The 18,436-nt window shown below is 42.6% G+C and overlaps 1 protein-coding gene across 3 annotated transcripts in view; it reads right to left on the minus strand.

The window, feature by feature from the left end:
* LOC119657413 (irregular chiasm C-roughest protein-like) overlaps positions 1-18,436 on the minus strand; it is a 526,753-nt gene that overhangs the window by 398,531 nt on the left and 109,786 nt on the right. For all 3 annotated transcript variants that reach the window (XM_038064308.1, XM_038064310.1, XM_038064307.1), the window contains one exon: positions 16,264-16,312. The gene's annotated coding sequence lies outside the window, so the exon portion shown is untranslated. The remainder of the gene's footprint in view (positions 1-16,263; positions 16,313-18,436) is intronic.

Here is an 18,436-nt window from a genome sequence, read left to right on the forward strand (position 1 = left end):
TCTCCAGCAAGGGCAATTTGTCCCATGCGAAGATATTGAACAAAGCCAAAGCTTACCCCGACCTAGAAGATATTGGCGAAAATGTCAGCAAAGTCGTTGTTGTTTGAGCTGAAAAAATCCAACGTGGGAAAAACTGATAGTATCGAGCCCAAGTTAAGAACTCACTTGGGGTGAATGTAACAGTACGAGCAAAAAATTTTATACACTGGATCTGGATCTCCATGATGTGACATCCAAAAGATAAATTTGAACAGCCCTCAAGGAACAGTTTACGTCGGATGAATTCGCCGAGGAGTCTATCACAAGTTTGTGAAAAACATATGCCAATACTCAACTGATCACATTGCGGCTGTCAGTGGAGGCAGCGCAGAAATGATTGTCGGCCGAGAAAGTTCGATTTGGATGGCTTGTCTGCCGTCAGAAGAAACAGATTTTATTAAAGGAGTGATTCAAGTATCTCATGTTTGGTCATTTCGCGATGGCATGTACCAGCGGCATTGATCGGTCCGATCGAGGGAGAAGATGTGGTGAGAAAAGCCATATTGCCCAAGAGTACAATAGGAACCCCAAATGCTTATTGTGCGAAGGAAAGGAAGGATGGGTTAACCGGTTTATTGCTGAAAAAGCAAAATGCCCCGAATTTAGGAATTGACTTTAATGGGAAAGTGAAGTTTATTCAAATAAACCTCAATGGTTGCAGGATTTATTCGAGCAAACCACCTACGAATCTGAGGTAGAAATTGCCATCATTAGTGGACCACCCGCGTATGGGTTGCAGATTCGACTGGGAGAGTGGTGATATGGGCATGGGGTCGACAAGCCAACGAAGGTGATGTAAACACCTTTCGGAAAGGGGTGTCTATCTCAATCGTAGACTTAACCTTTTCAGCCCTGCACTGCGCGTGGTATGTTCTGTTAAGTCAGCGAACACAACGATCACCAGGCAATCTTCTTTGAGATTTGATGGAGCCAAGGGCAGAGAACCATCATGTCCGATACCCAGGCAGACTTCAGACTGGTCTGCAAAAATTTCTGAAGCGCAGACTTTCATAGAGGTATGGCTAGACCAACTTAATCAAAAAGGCACTTCTAAGGAAAGAGCTATCCATGTGGCCCAATGCATCGCCAAAGCATGTGACGCATCCACGCCTAGGAGGTACTCATTCCCCACAAGAAGATCTAACTACTGCTGGAACAGTGAACTCACCGGCATTCGGGCAGCCTGCCACCAAGCCAGAAGAATGGCTCAAAGGACGGTAAGTAGAATCGATTAGAGGAAAAAGGCGTACACCTAAAAAGAAGCCGCAAAACTCTCAAGCACGCCATCCAACGGAGGAAAAGGAGAAGTTTTAAGGAGCTCAACTCGGAGGCGAATGTAAACCTATGTGGAAGCACCTGAATCGCAATGGGATGATCAGATCGACCGTATAGGTTACGCAAAGCTGAAAATGAAGGCAATACGAACGATTATCATCGATTATAATGTTAATGTATGACATAAACTCCAGTCGTAAAAGGCGACTGAAAGGTATTGAGAACGGAAGACTCTATGGACCGCTGAACCTCTGCGTAACTCTGAGGAGTTCTGCGTCATATGTGTTCTGACAAAGGGAATTTGTTATTGTGATGGGAGGGAGCTGGATGACGCCACAGAACGCAATGATCTCGGAAGTGTATGGTCCTGTGAAGGATGTTTACGGTCGAATTCTCATACATGATGACAAGCAGCTGAGGAGATTGAAGGAACACTTCACCACGGCTCTTAATCGTATCACGTCTCGGCCATCAATGCCCTCAAACGCAATAAAGCCGCGGGGCTCGACGGTCTCTCACAGAGCTGTTTACCTTTACACCTGCAGCTGCTGCAAGTCTGCTACTTCCACCCGTATGGAAATCTTGGGAATCCCAGGCCATTCCGAGAGAGTAGAAGAAGGAGATGATCGCTAGGATTACAAATGCGTCGAACAACATATTAAAGGTTGCATCGACAGAGAGCAGGTTGGTTTCCCCGTCGGATCCTCTTGGACTAATCACATCAATACCCAGCGGATTGCGCTTCAACTGCTCTTCATCAATTTCGCGAGAGTTTTCAACAGGAGGAGTGTATCGTGCATGTTCTACGAAGGAAAGGCATTCCAACTAACAACTACTATCGAAGCAATATATAATGGCGCAGAATATCATGACTGAATGTAGACAATCAACCAATAAATCCAAAGTTCTTAGCCTAGTCGCACTCTTCCTATCTATATTAATTATCTAGGAAGCTTAGTTTCTGCCGACGATTGCACAGAGCTGGAAGATACGCCAGACACGCCTTCACTGCTCCTTCTAAAATCTGGAAATACAGTTATCTCAACACCATAATAAAGTTGAGACTGTTTTGTGCCAGTATTCTTTCTGTGTTGCCATATAAGACTAGGGTTAAAATGGCCCCCATTGTCACTAAAAAGCTTCAAGCCTTCAATAGAGTCTGCGACGTATCATCGGAGTACGCTGGGCTAACCCTATTTCAAACAAGAAACTTGGTCAGCGCACTGGCCTGTCGCTCGTGGACGATGTCATCGGAAAGCGGAAGTCACAATGGATAGGTCACACATCAAAGAGGGGCGGTAATTGCATTGCTTGCTACGCCATGTAGTGGAACCCACTCTCACAAGATGCCTGACGAGTGGGTCGCCCCGGACAGCACTTGACGCAAAATAGTAGAGGAGGAGTGCGGGCGCCTCAGAAAATCCTGCGGTTGTCGCGATATACACTACCAGAGGCGTATAGCAAGCATATAATGAAAAAATAATTACAAAAGTTAGGTTAAGCATTAATACGATTACTATGCTATTAAGATACCCGCTCACCCCTATCCCGGAATGGAGTTCTACATGACATATAAGCGTAGGACTCAGTCATTCTCTAGGGTAGAATAGTAGGGGAGTCACAGTTTTTAAAATGCATACCGTGCTAGTTAGTCCAAGGTTGCTGAACTCGCAGTCGAGTCAGTTTGGAACCAGCTTTGATTTCACATATTTGAAAATAAACAGTCTGAAATTCATTCAACCCAAGTTCACATACTTCTCGTAAATAACAGCACGTCACGTAGGTTTTGCCAAGTCCTCCACCCTTCAAAGTAATTTGAAATAGAAGATGTTTCATGAAAATGTATCCAACATGCTGAACTGTATACTGTCGTCATCTTGCATCGAAGAAGAATTGGTCAGTTGAGAAAAACAGAGAATAGATTAATGGAAAGTAGAACTCCTCCAGGCCATGCGAATCAATATTTGCTTGACAAAACCATAAATCAATATTTACGTCTCATATCGCCAAACAAATTCATAAAAAGTTCCTCCCCTCCAAATTACGGAGGCCAGAAAGTAAGACTTGCTGTCGTAATCTCCAAAGCTGAGTAGAACTTATTACAACTAGATTAAGAGATTTACACCACCGGATCTTTCCTACCCTCTCCCTATCCTTACAAATTTTCACCCCACGGGCAAAATTAGACAAGAAAAAATCTCTCAATCGTTCGAATCCAATTTGATTCGAAGCCGCTGTGGACTTAGATTTGGGGGTGGTTTTTCTTAAACAAATGAAAAATGATTGCCATTATATACGGAAATCGAAATCAAAGGAATTAAATTGGCCGAGGAAAATTTCCGTTAAACTTTTTCGTTTTTCTTGTCAGCTTCAATTGGCTTGTTCACACGACAGGCATGCCAGGAAAAATCCTTCACGGAGGACAAGACCTACCCGCCTGCAGTTATGGAAAAGTTTGTCCTCGTTGAAGAATTGAGCTAATTGCCGTTGGAAATTGTTTTTTTTTCAGAGTCGAAACTTTTCCGGTAGTGGTGCCAAGTGGAAATGAAAATATCTGATTTCTTTCTGGATGACGAAGGTGACAGCGGTAGCGGATTTGATTTGAGTTGAGTCAAGTTGCTCCCACAAGTTTGAATTCAAACAACCCTTTAGCCCGCATGACCCTTTTCGATTGATTTTCCACCTACATTTACGCAATTGTTACAAATTTTCCTCTGTACACGGTCGAAACAACGTATGACCCCAATCGGCAGCACTATCGCCTACTCATCAACAAATCGTGGGAAATCAAAGAGTTGGAAACGACATCCATTTACTGGTATCGATCGAAATCAATGGCAATCAATCTTTCTTCTTCTTCGGTTGTTGACATTTTCCGTTTTGTATTTAGGCCACTAGAAGTCGAGATGTTAGCTCCTTTTGGATTTTTCCTCTTTATGAAAACAAATCATGGAAAAATCCCTTTTAGCAGTTCTTACCAGAAATCTGCTTTGAAAGTAAATAAAAAGAAATTTCTTTCTTGCAACCCAGGATCAGCTTGAAGACGATGGAGGGACTAAACCGTATCGAAAGTTAGGCTTCTGAGCAATTGTCGATAATAAGATGGACATAATGGCAAAGACGACGACGATAGGACTAAAGGACCAGATTGAGACAAAGTAACCGCGAAAGGTTCGGTAATAATGGAGGTTACAGTGGAGAGTTCAAACGGGAAATCTTTGATAAAAAATAAAGACTTTGACTGACAATTGCTTGATGAGGTGTAAAACAGAAATCGGCGAGTTTTAAGACACTAGGTGGATGTCTTAACAGCATTAGTCATGGCCAACGGACAATTTGATTGTTTTTACGCTCGAATGTCGGATCCAGGGAATTGATCGATTCACTTTACGCTGAATTAGATTTAATTAATTCTAGTAAAAGTCTGGAAAGTCGCATTTATTTAGAAACAGATTTTCGGCAGTGTAATTATCACCAGGAAGAGCCGCGGTTCCGTTGATTCGGACTGCTACGTAGGACTTTTTGGACAGTCAAAAGTTGTAAACATGTCTAGAAATGCTGCATATGCGTTCATGTGGAACCAACTTGATAGAATTTATGATCTAAGGACCTGCTTCATGATGTAGTCAACAGATCTAAATAGAAATTCATACTTCGGCGTTATCCTCAACTTACTTAGCTTCAGTTTCCAGAGCAAGTTTTTAGGAAACTGTTGAAAGGGCGGGTTTCAATTGGCCTGTACGACACGAACTATTCATTAATTTCCTTGGGTATCGCTGGGGGACAGGATGGAGCTGAATTTGATCGCTATAGGGATTTCTTGGTTGCTTTCTAGGGTGTGTCGATCTTGCATCACAGTAACTATTTCCATTAGACGCTGGGCTTTTTTTACTCCCTTAAATAAAAATGACGCTAAATATCAGGCATTTATCGAAAAATACAATAACAAACCAGCAGAAAACGAAGCCTATCTCAAGATGGGGATGAATAGCAAAACAGGAGGGGCAGAATATGCAAGTGCTGGACCGCCAACCTCTGCAAACCGTTAAACAGCAATTGCTGTCTGACAAGTCATTAACTGCTAAACGCGTCAGCGACGTAATCAAGAGTCACTTATGTGAGTAGCTTACGAGGACGGTGATTCCGCTAGCGGAAAGAGGGCTGGAGGAATGGCACCAGATCGGAAACCAGACCAGTCTATCGGCGATGGTCATGGAACACCTCCTCCAGACCAGGGGAAATTGGGAAGATGCCTCCAAGGTAGTCCGTCGGTTCCATGTCATAACATGCGAAGGCCAATTCTCCAGGGGCGTGCTCCATTCATAGGTCGTTAACATCAGCGTTGCCTGGAACGACGTATGGATAAGGACAGGGTCGGAGCAATAACTTTTTATTTCTCCAGCTCGGAGAACTGTGAAGGTTGCGAGGAGGTCCTTTATATCACCCTACTAGCCCACCGTACAGGACTTTTATGGCAGAGAACAAATCACAGTTGGATATTTTTAAGACTAAATCTCATTGTAGAAGTCTCCTACCTTTCCACAGATCCCAGGGGTATTGACCGGAGGGAGTTTGTTCAAGTTATCCAAAGGTCGAAGCTCTGAAAAAGACATTCAAAACCACCATCAAAGTCCCGCGCCTTGCAAAATACAGGATATTACCACCGTTTCGAATGAAGATCTGTTCAAGCTCAGAAACCATACCAGGAAGGTCTTCAATATCTATTGCAGGCACAAATACTCGCAGCGATACAAGGACTGCCTGAAGAGATACAGGTCGGCCATCGGGGAGGAGCGGTGATGGCTGGACTTTTGTCAGAACATTAAAAACACCAGCGAATAAGGAAGACGCAGTAAGATTCCCGCCAAGGAAAATAGGAACCCATTCTTTCTAAGAAATCGAAAGGGTTCTGGACGGAATCTTTTGGCGAGACCTTATAACTGTTAGTCAATTCGCAATTTCTCAGCAGAGAGGAGGACTGCGTGCAGAATATGCAGCCGCAGTTTTGATTGGGCTATAAAAAGCTTCTCCGCATATAAAACTCCAGGCCCAAATGGCATAGTGCTATTCAGGGTTGTGCCTGGCTTAGAGAAATTTTCGGGAACTGTTTTTTCTTCTGATGCCTACATGCAGATTCGTCGGCGTACAGTTCATTCCGAAAGCGAGCAGATGCAGTCATGAGACCACAGGGGATCTTCCATCCATCAATAAAAGCTCTTTCGTGCCGTAGACACAAGAGCACGTCCTCGGCATCCACTTAACAACAATTATATATAGGAGGCCTTTCAAAAAGTTTTAGCACAACTGCCCCAAACCGCTCTTTACGAGGTAATTAGCACGGTTAAACAATCCCTAAATTACAAGCAATATACCATAAGAGAATCCAATGTTCTAAAGCCGTCAAGGAAACTCTAATGTGAGTGGGATTGGAAGGTGTCTTACGCATAGGGAAATAAACCAGTCTGATCGTGGAGGGTGCGCCGCTTCTCCGACACTTTGACTCATAGTGATGGGCAAAATTCTACACAAATTGTTCAAGGGTGAGGTAAAAGTGGGGGTCAATGAGGAGGAGGCCTTGATTCGTTCCATTCTAGCATACGGTTCTATTGTGTGTGTGGCACACACTGAGCAAAATGTACAAGAGAGTCAAGATTACCAGGATTCAAAGAGCCAAGTATGCAGTCCTGGCCGCCAGATGCCCGCAACCCCCCATAGCACTTAGTTCTGTCAGACTACGTGAATCCGGATGCTGAACAACGAAGCTCTATGACCATAGCAACATCCTAAAGGAAATGCCTTGGGAACTCTGGGCATTCCCAATGGACTATGCCACACGCAAGCCGACATTCAAGAGGAATTTTGCTGTGAACTTTCTACGCAGGGTGGAGTGAAGGACCGTCGACGCGTTGCAAGGTTATGATGTAGTATTCTTTATCGAAAAATCAAAGATGGACTGTGAAGTTGTTGTGAGAGTTTTCTCATACACAGGGGAGGACGTGCAAGAGCGCACTAAACAGTCTAGGTAGCACGCTCAAAATCACCCTTTGTGATTTCCCGGCCATAGGAAGGGAATAGACAGGCTGACGAGCTGGCCAGGCTCTGCTCTGCTCTTAGCAGTACCCCGGTGAGCACAATCTGTGCTCCATTTGCGACTGTGAAGAGCAGAATCTATTCGCCCTACTTGGCAGCCGCTGGCTTCAGATAACGAAGGTTTTTGGGCGAGACGCTTGCAAATGCTTACAAGATTACGGCGGTCTACACTGATCTATAGGGGACCATGCCATCAGACTCGGCATACCTTAAATTCGCATTGTCAAAATTGCAGAGAGGAGGGAGAGGCGCTTCTTTTGCTAGCACTGAAGGACTGAGACGGGTGGACTCTACTTCCGTTTCCCTTACAGTAGCAGTCATGCCCTTAGCAAATTGCAGCATCAAAACGGCGCATTGGTCTCCCGGAGCGGCCACTGATCCATATATACGCTTCCTACCTAAGTGGGGTAGTTGAGGTGGCTGCTGTTGCTGCTGCTCTCATTATCGCATCAGCTGGGTGCAATCTGTTCAACCGTTAACGATCGCCAACTCCTTCACCCCAAACGTCAGGTAATTTGACAATATCTGGATAGTGAGAGAGGAATGCTAATATGCATTCCTGCGTATGCAGATAGTAGTCATTCTAGTACACCATCACTGTGGTGGATTAAAAAGGATTGATTCATTGTTTTTTAAATCATCCGGGATTCTTAATCAAATGTCTACATGACGACCGTAAAGGGAGAACGCTTCTTGTCAAGTTAAGGGCTTTTGCTAGCAAGGTGACTATTAGGAAACGACATCAATGACGAGTAGGTGTTGTTTGCGCACTCATATATTCCATTTGATTGACATATCCCCAAACTCATGTGATACCGCGCGCAAGGGCCATTCCAGTCATTCGATAGCTTTGATGAGGCGTCATTTCATCCTGCCAACCGGCTAGAAGATGTCATGATGGAAACCAGGATGCGCTTCCAACTGCTGAAGTTTGCGAGCTACACAACTAGAGTTGAGATTACCCAGGTTCAGGATCGGCTGCAAAATTTTGAGATTCGATTTCTTATACTGAAATTCTTAGGTGTGCATTCCCACAAAGACTGTTTCAATGAATGCCGCATTCCACTGCTCAGTCTCAAGCATTGGGAACTATTAAGATTTTAAGGCCATACTTCCTCCCAAACGTGAAGTGAAATGAATTGAGCAAGCAGAGCTCACTGAATATTCAAGTAGCTTCTGTGGCAAAGAGCACCTCAACCGGATCTACGAAAAACATAAAGACAATTAAAAGACAATTTCTCTTGATTTGGGGTTTAAAGTCGATTCGATTCTCAATCTCAGAGGCATCCGATTAAATTAGCCAAAATTTTCGATAATTTTATGAGCTGCCTTACGGCCTACAACAAACTGTAAAAAGTCACGTCAAGCGGGGAAAATTCCCTTTTGAACCCTCGAAGCAAGCCATGAACCAAATATTTTAGAAATTTAAGAGGTAAACACGTTCAATGTTGAATCGCATTCAACCGTCAGATTAGGTATATAATTTATAGTCAGGTCCACTGATGATCACCGAGGAGAAGCCCCTGAATAGTATGCTCGTGGTATATCCCGAAACCGCCAGTGATGGCATATTTAATTTACTGAGGATGCATGTATTCCAGGATATCCCTTTGTGCTTAGCTGGTGATATAAGTAAAATTTTGACAGCTGAAGAGTATACCGAAGTAAGCCTTGAAACAATTTTGACAGATTACACGTCAGTCAGCATATATAGACGTGTGTTGCACAAAATAGTGAGAAGAAGATAAAATGGGACTTTTATTGGTGAAATCTAGGAGGTCATCTACACATTTAAAATCGTCATATCTCCAAAACTATACGCCGTTCACTACTTTCAATAGCAATTCACTTGTTCCAGCTGCCAAATTCCCACTAACGCGTATCTCATTCCATACTTGCTATCCAACCCCACATTAGCCCAAGATTTTTCTACAATTGCTTATTTGCGAAACGATATTAAGCTTCCCATTAGATTTAGGTCATAGACACAGCTTTCCCATAAACCGGCTCTTGCTGTGATACGCAAAAATATAAATTCCTTCCAGAATCACATTTCGCAATTATCCGATTCAATTAAGTAATTTGCCAAATGAACGGCACTACTTTAAGGTTCATAATCCCGACATACTTTTGGGCCTTACAAGTATTTTCTGTGGAAATAAAACTGAACCGACCATGAGGACGGGATGGGAGAAAAAGTCAGAACGACTGACAATACGAATATAAAAAACACATAGCCGAAATTTTGGCAGCAATAAAAGTCACTTCTGTTTCGCAAACGCCTGCCTTTTTAGATTATTTCATAATCCCGAAGCCATAATGTCCCTCTTCAACTTTGAGAACTGAATTAATTCCCTTATCTGCCGAATTTTATCTTAACTAATTGCCTCAAGTATTTTCCAAGAGTTAAATTAGCTCTTAACATCTTGAACTGAGGCATTTTAAGCTTATTTTCTCTCAATTTTCCCAGCACTTTTCCCGGGCGGGCGGGTGAAAAGTACATAGAAAATTAACTCATCTCAAGGGTGAATTTGAGTTGAATGGAATGCGCGCAGCCCAAAGTGACTGGCTCTGGTCCAATTTTCGGGGCTGAGTTGTATCGGAATTTCATTCCTTCCCAGCAAACGCTTAAGCCCAAAAAACGATAATAAAATTAAAGGAGAACGAAATTAAATTCGTTGTTCGGGAGCTTAAGGACTATTTTCATTTATTTTGATAACTTTTAGGTGAAGAAATTGTTTCTCGACAGCTGTCCTCCATCCTGTGTTTTCATATAAATGAAGACTTCAGTGCCAATGCCATTCCCTAGTCACTGACATCTGCCCAGTCTTTGCACTCCTAGTCTAACCAAAATCGAGCCCTTTAATTTTCCTCCTCTGTTATTCCTCAGCCATGCAATTATTCCTTCCTGTTATTTTTCAATATCGGAAAATTTAAAATTCAGGACATCCTTTTCAATAAGAATCGATCGAATAAAAATCTGTTAGTTAATTCCAAGCCCTAGAAGAGAATCTCATAAAAATGAAGTTCAAAGTGAAACAGATGGCGTTCCGTTGAGATTGGAAAATAAGGAAAGGCTATCGAAGGAAATGTGAATTAATGAGCTGAAGTTTAGCCAATTTAAATTCCATAAAGTACTTTGAGAAGTTTCTATAGCGATTAACTGGATCAGAATTTTCCTTCTCGAGTCGGGACCTTCTGAAGAAAGGTGAGAGCTCCGGAAAAACAGTGAATTTCTAATCATATTCCATTTTGATTGAAACAGCCAGTGATTTGATTGACATTCCTTCTGGATCCTGTATGTATGTTAGGATAGATAAAAAATGTTCGCATTAAAGGTGCGGAATTAGTATGTGGCTCAATTCTCATTTGATTTCTTAGTTGCTTTTATATATTAATTGCAGAGAAACTGAGAATTGATATCTGAAACAAGGAGGCAAGTTTTGGGATTCTGAATAAACACAAATAAGTAAACGGCATTCCTTTACTATCAGTAAGCGAATGCCTATTTAAAGCTTCAACAAACAGCCACAATAATGAAACTACAAAACAAACCCCCTTTAGCCCATCGTGCAGGGAGCCTACAGGACTTTAGTTCCCTTGTCTTCTCAACTTACCCGAATGTACTGTAGATTTTCTGGTTTGGCACCCCTTCCTAAACAAATTTTGACACTTTCTCACCAAAAGTGACTTCGCAAATACATGCAATAGTCGCCAATATCGAATAGTGAACGTGGTTCAATTCGGTGAACCGCACATATTGCCATAATTAGTCCATGCTTTTATGCAAGGTTCTGGTGAATCCTCTTACACACCAGCATTATGCCTGCTCGCGTTTTGCACCATCGCCGTCAAAGTTTAGCCAGAAATTAGATGGTCTAACGTCTCTCATAAAGAACCAAATATCCTAGATCGGATGGCGACCACGATGCCCCGGATCACGCAAATAAATCCCTCCGTTTCAACGAAGAGCTTCCCAGTACATACTTCTTGGACAAATGGAGACAAACCGCTGAATGAGACGCTTATTATGTTTACCGTGTATTGCCTTCGACCTCGATTCATCGTCCACAGCAATATTCCGAATGTATATGCTAGTGTAAGGATATTGAACACATTCAGTGTATTTATTTTATCCTTCCCCGAGAGATGTGATTTCAGTACCAGCTCCACCCGTCTCAAGATTTCCGACAGCAGAGCATATTTCAGACCGTCAACTACATCATAAGCTTCTTGAAGAATTCCTAGGCACCTGTAGAAGAGTATCTCGGTCGTAACTTAAATGTGGAGGTCAAAAATGCTACGTCCGGCATCTGGTTCGTGATAACCAAACCACCCGCTAAGGTTTGGATTGTCAAGGTAATATCCCATCCAAATATCCCGACTGAACATGTCATCTATGTGCACACGGTAGACTTTTAAGATGGCTTGGAACATTATGTTATCTAAGTACATTACTTAGTACATAGACCATATTAAATTTCAAAACCGTATCCTCCAGCGTCATTCAAGGATTCAGTAACATACGCGACCAAAGACGACACAATGTTTTCCATTGGTAGATGCATCTGCATATGTGGGTAGAATCTGAGGTGTTGGCACTCTCAGGTGAACGTACTGATATGAGTGGTTTGCCACTCTTCCATGGCTATTGCCAAGAACTTCTCTAGTTTTGGGACCAATGCGGTACAGACGTAAGACGTCGATTAGCAAGATCTTTCGTGTAATCGATGCAGCAACTTCATAGATTTCTTTGGTCACTTGTTACTATCCTTCAACTAGCGAGTTAATAATGAGTTTGCTTTTGCAACTCCTTGATCTATTTCAGTAGCCCTACTGCTCCCCGGATCGAATGTTAGCAGTCTCGAGGTGGATACTGATCCTTCCTCTAATAAAGGACGTTATAAAGTTGTAGAAGATTGGGAAACAAGTAGTCGGTCTTCTGTCTGCCGGGTCCTGCACCACGTTTTCTTTAAGAACCAGCTAGATAATTTACGCAGTGAGGAAAAGGTTGAAAATTCCTGGGGTCAAATAATGGCTTGGTGTATACTATGGGCCGACCATGTATGCTGGTGAACTTTAGCCGAACTTTTTTTTTGTTTGGGATATGAGGGATTCTTAGTCCACATCCACTTGAAGTTGAATCGGACCAACTGAAGTGCCACGTAACTTCACTTTCTTGGTGCACAGACCCCTTGTTTTGAGTTGCTCCCCATCTGATCCAGTCCAACTTCAAGTATTATAGCTGTGGACTTAGGATCCGTTATATCCCGGATAAAAGAAATTGCTTTTACCTGGCTTGGGCTTAAAGTACTGGCGGCTTTCAGTTGGATATAATTACATAAAAAGGGGCGATTTCCATCTGTTGCCACTTTCGATCACGCTGCTTCCAGGGGGAAGGAAGGCAGCATCTGGTAAGTTGCCTCTGACATGGACGAAACGGTTAGAATTCTTTCTGTCTTTAGCCGAACTGCTGTACTCTAACAAATCAGCTTTCAGTGAAACAAATGTGAACTTCACTCCACACGCCGACTGTCGTTGATTCGCATAGTGAAATAAACATCAGATCCCACAATATCTAACATGCGTCTTTTACTAGCCATATGACATTGATGACCTCACCAACTATGCAAAATTAAGGATTAATGAACTTTACCAGTGAGAGGCTTTAGAGATGACGTCGTTCAAAGTGCCTCCGTTCTGGAGTGCACCTCTAAGTCTCTGGTTTGCGAAAACCGAAGCATAGTTCCGAATATTTCATGTTATTACGGATAACCTAATATTCGACAAAATCATGAGCAAGTTGGATCCAGAAATCTTGCGAACAAAGTAGGATCATCAACTACTACAGGCAAGTGAAAACTTTAAAGAATCGAATGATCCAATTTCGCGGTATCTGAAGAAGGCGCTTCTTACTAGTTTGGAATTTGGTGAGTAAAGGCTGTCCCAGTTGTAACGGGCAACGAAGATTAAAGGCGGTGCGGAAATGTCGTTGCAATTACCAGTCCGATCTTACCCGACTTTCAGAGATGGCAAATTGTGACTTCGAAACTGAACGCCCTACTGTTTTCCCGATCACTAGTTTGGCGTCAGATCCTCTCGATTCAGTCCAGGTAGGATTATCAACCATCCGTATGTCTCTGACCCGTCTCGAAAAAGAATAGTGCTCGCAGTTATCTTCTTGGCAATTGAAGAAACCTTTAAAATCTGATTTTCAATTTCTTGCCGCAAATGAAACTAACTGCGCTATCAAGCCCCTGTGGTAAGTATAAAAAGCAATCAACTAGTTGGCCCCACTACTAAGATGATTATCTTCGGAAATTCAGCCTCCGTGGCTGAATTCCATCTGACGGTTGACGCGAGATTGCAAAGTTTGTCACCTCTTCGAAGAATTCCAGTCATGTCAGAAAACAGCAGCGATCGCGCCATTCGAATTATTCGAGTTTACGACGTTTGGATTCCTGCCCCGATCGCTTCTGAGTTCCGTGAACAACATCAAGAATATTTACCTGTAGTTTTTCGTAGACTCAGTGATTATGAAGTGGTTATTAACATCTCGAAATGTTTCTTCGATGTTAACAAACTGGAACTTTTAGGACCCCAAATCGATGATTCATTGGAGTCCTGAATTCTTTCCGGAGATTTGTTGCAGATGCTGCCACCCTGGGCCCACCACTACTGCAAGAAGGTAGCTTGGTCCCATTCAGTAGACCGGAAAAAAATCAACAAGAGTTCGACGTGACAATCTAGCGGACGCCATCCTCCTGGACTACTATCAGACGAAGCAACTGATTCTCTCGATGGATGCTTCATGCTTCGGACGTCGCGATGGGCTCAGTTCAAGAACAGTTGCAACGGAAATTAACTACTCCAGATCAATTTTACTACAGTTACGGACGAGAGTTTTTGGCAATTTATTACTGTGTTCACCACTTCCGGCACATTCTGGAAAGTGTAATGCACGTACATATCAGCAAAATAACCCACGTGCCGGGCGACGCGAATATCGCTGGTGACACTTCTCCCCTCCATGCCATCAGTTTGTAAACGGACGCTGATAAAGATAAGCTAGTAACTGAACAAGAAAAAAGGATACTGAGCTACATGATCGTCTTCGATGGTATGGTCAGATAATTCGCGCTAACGAGAATTTACTTGCCAAAATTGGTCTGTAGTAACCAAAAGGCTGGCCGTGGCTTGATACGCTGAATGGAGATTTGAAAGCCTCACGATTGCATCCACAGGTTTTTGATGGAACAAAATGGCACAACCGATCACGATGAGCCGACTCCGTTTGTGAGCGGGACAAAGGCTAAAGAAAAAGAAAATGAGCTTATTACAAGCAACAGTCGTTTAATTGGAGTGTTGCAGCTCGTCAGAATTAGATCTCTAAGAAAGCGAATATTTGATATGTTTCATAATTGTTCAAGAAAATTGGTGATCATTGAGGTCGGACAGGCGTCATCTACCAGGAGTTAGCCAGCTTTTTTACAGCGTCCAGGACAACCTTATGATCTACCTCACAGCTTCAAAACATCTCTAATATACCACTTGAGGTCCACCCAACGCCGATTTATCTTTGAGACAATCGCCAGTCGAAGTCATTACTCAGTGACCTCAATAAAGAGTCGATCCATTGACATTCGGTGCATACTGTTTTAAACGTCAGTTCGGAAAAATAGGCGGGGCTCCTGTAAGGCCTGCCACTTACAGCCATGGTACAAAAACTTTTTCGTTTTAGTCCGGTGTTCGTGAGATCCGCAGGAGGACGGGTCTTAAAGCCCATCCACATGTATGCTAAGTATTAAAAGATAGTAGGAAGCGGAAACGTAGGGATAGAATATTTGGCTTGGTTTCCAGCGATTTTAGTGTCCGTTAAAGAAATCATCACTTTCGACCCTTCTCACTCCCCGTCTTTCCAACAAAAATATCAAAACTAAGTCCGGCTTCGGAAAGTATTAATCAAGACCTTTCATTTGATACCTAAAGCGACTATATTTGGTGAAAAAAAAATTACACCCCCATTTTGTATGTATGAGGACCCCCCTCCCCCTCCATCCATCTCAACGTAGAGAGATGTTACTCACTGCATGTCTGGCGGTCACAGTTCCCACCTACTCACCAAGTTTCGTGTCGGTCTGTTTCTGAGAAAAGTGCTTGTGACAGATAGACAGACATTGAATCGATTTTAATAAGGTTTTGCAAACAAAACCTTCAAAATGTATATGCGCGTGTACTCCCACCAAGCTTTCTATAAGGAGTTTTGAAACATCATCCGCTCACAGATTCCATTGAAATTGTCAGTAATCCTAAATCCTCAAGGAAGCTCTGTCTTTGGTTCCCGCTGGGTTGCGGCAAGCGACAAACATACTGAGCCGGCTTAATACTAGTCACAGACGTGCGACCTAGTTATCTACGTGCAACCATGTTGGTTGCAGTGAGATTGCACATCTGTGGACAAGTTGCGGTTGGTCGATCAGGAATATTGCCGACTGTCCACGCTTGGCACTTGCCGCAAACTCCAAAGCTCCAAACCTCTAAACCACAGATGTGCTACCAAGCTGTCAACCAAGTTGTTCGTTGGAGCGAGATCGCACGTTGCGGTTGCCGCAACCTGATCGACCGACCGCAACTTGTCTTCAGACGTTCGCTGTAATCGCAACTTACCCTCAGACGAGCAATCTCGCTGCAACCAGCAGCCGCTGCAAACCAGCAACAGTGATCCGAAGGCTGAATGGCTTAACTCCTAATTGGTGACACAACATACCCTTTGTACTTATATGACATGCCCTTTTATGCTTTGGGTAGACTAACAATAACTCCGTAAATTAATTTCATTACAATTCGACTTTTACTTACCTATAAAACCCCTTGACAGCTCAGAGTGCTTAGAGTGTGGTGTAAAATCCTAAAAAAAAAGATAAAAAGAAAAATTATCAGATAATTTGCAATTATATGCCTTCGATTGGTGTAATACTATATAAAATCTAAAAATCTGAAAACTTCTAGGTCAAAATACATCCTATTCCGATATCTTGATAACAACCTTGATAGTATTACATTAGCAAATGCGATTTAGGGCATCAAACCTTCATCATCATCATCAACGGCGCAACAACCGGTATCCGGTCTAGGCCTGCCTTAATAAGGAACTCTAGACATCCCGGCTTTGCGCCGAGGTCCACCAATTCGATATCCCTATAAGCTATCGTATACGCCATCATTCCATCTTAGGCAGGGTCTGCCTCGTCTTCTTTTTCTACCATAGATATTGCCCTCATAGACTTTCCGGGCTGGATCATACTCATCCATACGTATTAAGTGACCCGCCCACCGTAACCTCATGCAACCTCATGGTATCACTCATAGATTTCGTCGTTATGTAGGCTACGGAATCGTCTATACTTATGCAGGTGGCCAAAAATTCTTCGGAGGATTCTTTTCTCGAAAGCGGCCAAGAGTTCGCAATTCTTCTTGCTAAAAACCCAAGTCTCCGAGGAATACATGAGGACTGGCAAGATCATTGTCTTGTACAGTAAGAACTTTGACCCTATGGTGAGACGTTTCGAACGGAACAGTTTTTGTAAGCTGAAATAGGCTCTGTTGCCTGACAACAACCGTGTGCGGAGTTCATCATCGTAGCCATTATCGGTTGTGATTTTCGACCCTAGATAGGAGAAATTAACCTTTCGTGCCTTAACTTTACATTACGCTTCTTTCAGACTGACTTCTGACTTCTGACAGAGGGTCTTCTAGGACCCTCTCGTTTCCAGCGACACCTGCCTTTCAGTATTCTGTATCTTTTTTAGGTAGATTAATACCCCTTCTCCCGCTGTCTCACCTGAGATTATTCTGAAGGCACTACACACCTTTAGCGTCACTAAACAATAAGTCATGCTTACCCTCTCCCGATTGGTCCCACACGCTAGTGCTTTCTGCCTGGCCGGTGCTGCGTATAATGAGGTAGAATGAACAGAAAAGCAAAAAAAGCAAGGAGACACTTGCTGCACTTAATCTTCTCCCTCATCAAGTGGATCACGGCTACCAAGTACCAAGTATTAACGAAGCACATCCCTCCATACTTCTGTGAAACGGGTATAACTGAATGATTATAATTTTCATTCATTGTATTATTTGAACTCCTTGAAACATTCGAACTCCTTTATGGATGAATAATTTCTCCAATTTCTTGCAAACCATCAGCATATTTGACATTTGAACTCGAAAAAAATTTAAAAAACTCGACTAGGTCAACATTGTTCCTAATTTTGCAAATTTCGTCCTAATTTCGATGATTTCTATTCACTTTTCTTCAAACAAAACGAAACAATGGAGCGCGTTGAAATCTGGAATTCTGGAACAATTTTGAATTCATTTGCCTAATTGCTATTGCAACCAAATCGAATAACTCATCATCGTCACTTTGTATGAATCGGAATATCGACGCTTTTGTGGCGAAAAGTTATGAAATGGAAGATGATGAATGGATGTAACACGTATCTTAGATTTGCTTTGGATATTATTCTGAATTCGATTACCCCACTTTCCTGAATCGGGAGGCATCTGAAATATGCTTTTCAAAGACGTAAGCTTAGAAGCACAATGATAGATAGTTTCATTGTGCTGGTACTTTTGAACTTAGATCCTTGACATGCATATTTCAGATGCCTCAATTTGATGAAAATGGTACTGCTTGGAATACCGTCAGTATCATCAGGTCTACTGTGCTATTTTCAATGGCCTGAAAATGATTTGATTTGGACGTCCAAATCATCATTCGAAAAGCACATTTTGATTACAATTCTATTCATATCTAAGGATATGGATTCCTACTACCTGAAAAATCAATTTTCATTCCAATGCTTTGAGACTGTGACGATACTTAATGAATAATATTACTGGATTCATCCTATGATTCTCTCTTTTTAATAGGACAGCTGTCATATTTTTTTTTTTTTTTTGTGCGTACACGGAGGTGGAAAATCTTAGAAAGACACGTCCGCCGCAGCTCCGCCGCCCGAACGGCGGAACA

The sequence above is a fragment of the Hermetia illucens genome, chromosome 5 (genome assembly GCF_905115235.1).
Source record: "Hermetia illucens chromosome 5, iHerIll2.2.curated.20191125, whole genome shotgun sequence".
In the NCBI taxonomy this organism is placed as follows: Eukaryota; Metazoa; Arthropoda; class Insecta; order Diptera; family Stratiomyidae; genus Hermetia; species Hermetia illucens.